The sequence below is a fragment of the Gossypium hirsutum genome, chromosome A11, assembly GCF_007990345.1.
Source record: "Gossypium hirsutum isolate 1008001.06 chromosome A11, Gossypium_hirsutum_v2.1, whole genome shotgun sequence".
NCBI classification, from domain to species: Eukaryota; Viridiplantae; Streptophyta; class Magnoliopsida; order Malvales; family Malvaceae; genus Gossypium; species Gossypium hirsutum.
In genome coordinates this window covers 114492138-114497928 of record NC_053434.1, presented here as the reverse complement: position 1 = coordinate 114497928, position 5791 = coordinate 114492138, and the positions used below count along the sequence as shown (strand labels likewise).

General features: G+C 30.3%; 1 pseudogene; it reads right to left on the bottom strand.

Moving 5' to 3' along the window:
• Positions 1 to 1107: 1107 nt before the first annotated feature.
• On the bottom strand, positions 1108 to 5251 carry LOC107942997 ((+)-delta-cadinene synthase isozyme A-like; annotated as a pseudogene).
• Positions 5252 to 5791: the final 540 nt, after the last annotated feature.

Sequence of the window (5791 nt, the reverse complement as noted above, 5' to 3'; positions counted from 1 at the left end):
TCCATATATCATAATATTAATTACTTAATAAACTATTTTTTAACTTTTAATTATACTTTATGTTTATATGTTTCATTTATCATATATTAATAAATTTAAATACATATTTTTTACTTTATAGCATCAAGTCTAAAATAGACGTTTTATCTTCTCAAGAACACTTTTTAATAATAATAACTATCAAACTTTTGAAAAATATTTTTTCAAAATATTTTTCATAACACTTTTCAACATTAATAGTAAATTGGCTTTATTCAAAATTAAGGTTACCTATTATAGTTATGATTTTCACATTACGCATAACTTAACTTTTTTCACATCTATCTTAAAAAAAGAGAGAAAATCACCTTGTCTTTCAATGATATACTTTCACCGTCTAACTTTTTTTTCTTGATAATCTAATATGCCATATCTATAAGTTAAGTTCTGTATAGAATTTTTACTATTTACTTTTTCACCATTTGTTGAGGCTTTGCTATGTCGTACGTCAGTTAAAAGGCCCTCGAGAAGATTTTTCTAGAGCTGTTCTAGTTCGTGCTTTTATTATAAACAAAATTAATAATTTAACTCTAGATTTATCTTTCTATGGTTGTATTGTTGGGGAGACCTTAGGTTCTTGTGAATCCTTCGTTGATTTTAGTTTTTCTTTTTTTTTTTACCCATAGATAAGCTAATCATGTTGCCCATTGTTTGACACATTGATTGATGCATGAGAATAATGTTCTTAACTTGAATTTGGACTACCCGTATTTCATCCACCGATTGGTGCTCGATGATATTACTTAGTTTATACAGATTTGTCCTTTATGAGCGTTTACTTTAAAAAAAAGTTCTAGCTGTTGCCATCTTCAAGGGAATTCACATCATCTATACTGATATTATCATCACATTGATTATTCCATCCTTTGGAGGACATTCCCCTAAAAAATTGTCTGCCACATTTGCTATAATAAACATCGATAATGATAATAAAACAATCGTAAAGTAATAAGAACGATCGGCCTTTCACTCTCACAAATTTTCTTATTTTACCACTATATATTTATTTTTTTAGCAAATGATGAGATTTAAGTCACACAATTTCAAACAACATCATTTAGTCATAAAATTTTATTTATACAATAGAAAAAATACATAGTCAACACCTAAACAACTCAAACTAAACTTGAAGCACTCAAACGTAGGAAAAGGTTGCCAAGCAGAACATTATTTATTTTATATATGAGGTGACAACCCGATAATAAGAGACTAAATTTCATACAGATACCGGTTTTCGAAAGTGATTTTGGGTTTATTCGAACTTTAAACTTCTTGAATCAAATTGAGATTGGATCAATCAACAGGGCAATGATGCTAGTTTTTGCTGAATCACCAACACGCGTATAAGCATCTTCATCCTTGTAAAGGAGATCTATAACCCTAGTAAGGTTAAGAATTCGATTAAGAGCCGATGTCGGCACCACCGTTGGTTTCAAGAACGCTTCGTTCATATCCTTCCAAGCATTATTTATTCGCTTGTAGAACTCATCGTATGCCTCTTGTGCTGATACCCCATATTGTTTCATGTAACACTCCACAGCCGAAGGAACATGTTCCCTCTCTTGCTCAAACTACAATAAACATAAGTTTTAAATAAATGTTTTAAAAAAATCGAATCGAAATCAACCCGAGCACTACAATGATGAAAATAAATGATATACCTGGTGGCTAGCAACATCATCCATCAGCCTACAAATAATTGTTGAAGCTCGAAGAATCTTTGGTGTATTAAATGCCCAAGTGAATGTCTCCTTCGTTATGCTACCCTCCATGCCGACAAAGGATACAATTGTAAGCATTGGATAACAAGTAGAAACTAATGCAACAGACAAGTACTCCTCCACCGTTGGCATATAATGTTCATGCAGCCATTTGGCCTCAACAAAGTAGACTTGACATACTTGTTTCATCTATTGACAAACAAACAAATAAAGAAGTTAGCAAAAACCAACTAATTTAGTTTATTAAAATTACAAATTAAGAATGTTTGATCATCATATATACCGCTTCTTTTGCGAGTTGGACACGATATGATTTTCCTTGTTCGGACATCAAGTCTTCCATATCTTTAAAAACTTTTAAGAGCTCACTATAGCACAATTTCATGCAGTCTGGAAGTTGATCAGGGCAATTGATATCCCACCTACAGTATGTCATCAATTCAAATGCCTAGCTCTCTCTATAATTCAATCGAAAAAAATTTACCTTTGTCTGTTTAATTACCTATGGATTGCTTTTGTAAAGATTTCAAGTTCTTCATATGTGGCATACGCATCATAAGTATCATCCACAATTGATGTCAACGATATTACTTTGGTCATGAAAGTTCTAGCAACAGAGTAATGAGGTTCAAAATATACTCCCAATATCCATAAGTAACATTCCACCAATCTATCTCGTATAAAGGGAAAATTGATTTCAACATCTAAACCTTTCCACCACCTAAAATAAGAATAAATATATATTATTTATAAACCTGTGTATAAAAGGTTCTTATTTGGATGAAAACCTTGTGGCACTATAGATTACCTGTATATCTCACTTATCTCCTTCATGTGCAAATGTTGTACCATTTTGAAATCTAACTTTGCGAATTTCATTAAATTTTTGTCTTAGAGTACCATATCCTTCATATATGGAAATGTAGCTCCAAGCAACCAACCTTGGTAAGCTCTTACGAAGGGGTCGCTTTAGGGCATTAGCAATCTGTGTGGAGAGAGGATAGTCTACCGTAGTTTCTGCCAACTTTAGATGAAAAGTGGTGAAAGAAAGAGCTTCTTCTAATAGATTTTCCTCGTGTAATTGAAAATGTGCAGCTTCATACAATTCTAGCATGCCTTTCACATCACTAATTAAGGATTCTTTGAACTTTCCTTTCTCATTTTTGAACTTGTTGAAGGTCTCTGCTCAATCCAATCAAATTTGAATCATTACTTTCCTAAATGAAGTCATGAAAACTGAGAAAAACATAAAAGCAAGTATTCCAACTTTAAAATTATTGGATTTCACCTCTTAAATATAGTTGCATGTCTAAGATTATGAACTTTTTTACAATTATATATATATAATAAATTAAAGCATACCGCACTCAACATTGAAGCCATGCTCTCGTAGCAAACGAAATCGAACAGCAGTAGTGTAGAGATCTTCATCATCATCAATCTGAATATGATTGCAATAATGATCATATATAACTTTTAGGGCGTCTTCTATCTCTTTCTCAAAATGGTAAGCTACACCCAAGCGTTTGACTGCATCAATTATGTGTAATTTTTGGGTTGGTTTGTCCATATTTGTCACCAACATTCTCCTCACTTTCTGCTTCAATTCTTCATACTCTTGTTGAGTTCTGGCATCCATATCCTATTTAAGTGTGAAAAGTTTTCAACTAAATTTAAAGTATACATTTTCATGCGTCCATCATATTAGAATGAGAATAGAGATGAGAGAGTTGCAAAAATATTCAACTCTAACCTTTGTTAAGTGTTTTATTTCTCAATGTCACCCACAATATTGCAACGACTAACAGTAAACAGTTTTGCTACCCATTTCAGGTTAATTTTATAAAAACAAATTATATATTTTTTTTGGAAAAGAACTAATCAAGAGTTCCACTAAACCTTAACCGAAACAACCCCGGCACTAGTTAAATCTAACATGTCCCGGATTCATCACCATTACTAAAAATCGGTATTAGATTTATTCACAGGTTGAGTTGGCCCTAATGCCCATCCAAATATTGAGAGAGTTTGAGCAAAAAAATTAGATCCGTTTAAAATATAAGTTGAACTCAGACCTTGAATGTTTAAGCTCAAGCCCAACTCGGCCATGCCCTTTTTTAGAGTTTGTAATATATTATGTTATTTTTATATATTATGTAATTTATAATACATAAAAATTAAATTTATAGTCATATATATTACTACTATAATATAAACATTAAAAAATGTTAAGATAACTATATCTAAAATTTTAATAAATAAAATATATAAATATTAAATATTAAATTAAAATAATATAAATATATTTTTAAATAGAAGCAAATTTAAAATAGGTTTAAATTAGTCTTTTACAAATATAAGCGGATTTAGACAAAATTCTAAGGCCATAATTTGGGCTAAGCTTGGGCAACCCTTAAATATGTCAATATCATGTTTTGTTCTGACCAGAATTCAACTCAACCCGGCTCGGCCCATAAACACCTTTATTCAATACTAGATGGAGCTCCATTTTTATATATATTTTTTAAAGCAAGGTAAATAAATATTTTTAAAATTGTTGACAAACCTTTTAAGAATTTATCTTTTCTTAATTTCTATAGTTTTAAATTTTTTTAAGAATTTATATATTTTTATAATCTTTGAATTTTTAAATTAAAAAAAAACTAATGTCAAGTCATCGATGCCATATCATGCCACTTTAGTAGAGTTATCAACTTACGTTGGATAAAATATTAATTATTAGCTTACTAACGGCTTCCATTACTTTTGGACTTATTTGAAAATTTTTGCAACAGTGAGGTTTAATATGAGGAAAAAAAAGTTAAGGGCTAAAGTGAAGACAGTAACATAAGATAAAAAAAATCATAATGGGTAAAAGTACCATGAAGGCCCTTGTACTGGGAATCAAATTGCATTTTGCCCCCTTAACTTAACAAATGGGCAAACTAGTCCTTGTACGTTAGATCAAAGAGTAAACTAGTCATTCTATTAAAAATTTCATTTATTTTTACTATTAAGTATTGATGCAGTTGATGGAATAGCGAGATAGTGATGCATGGCAGCCACATGTATCTTATGCTGACGTGAAAAAACTAATTCAAGCAAAAATAGATGGAGTTTTTTTACAAACAATGAAATGGATAGAATTATTGACATGGAGAGATTAATTCAAGCAACCAAATAGGGATATATCATCACTTCACAGTGGAAACAAACAGAATTTTTAACATACAATGACTGACTTACCTGTTTTTTTAGTAAAAAATCTAACTCGTACCATAAAAACTTTCATGATAGTTTTACCTTATATCACTATTCAATAAATAGACAGACCAAGTCCTAGTAAGGTAGATATATGTCTAGTCTCATACAAAGAGGTTTTCACACGTAGAAACGTACCATTCCAGGAGGAGTAGAGAGGAAAATATCCCCCCAAAAGCTAGGAACAAAATCGGCCAAATGGCGATTTTCCTTGGACATTTTAGAAGACATCTTTGTCTGAGTTTTGTATGATCCAAATGCATTTATGAGTTGCATGTATTTATAGACATCATCAACTGATGTCCATCAACCACAATACATATTATCCTTAAATACTATTTTTTAAATAAAGTGAGATATTTGATTAAAGGTTATCAAATAGAAAGAAAAAAAAGTCATTAATCGATAATGGCATGGTTTTCATGAAACTTAAATTAATATATAGTAGATCCTTGGGTAGATTTGATTGATATCTTTGTTGGCGTTTAGTGTTAAAATAATTTAATTGCTCAACCTTTTCTACAAACATTATATTGTTTATTAAAATTTTGTATTAAACACAAATAATTTGATCTATTATTATTCAAGAAATTATTATTTTCTTTAAATGAGTCTATCGGTCAAGAATTTTTATCTTATTTTTAAAATTGTGGGATTGATCCGTAAACTGTGCTTATATAATTCTTTAAATGTATGAGTTTTAATTTCTATTTTATCAAAAATATTATTTTTTAATCACTGTACCGTCACACCAATACTAATTTCCACGT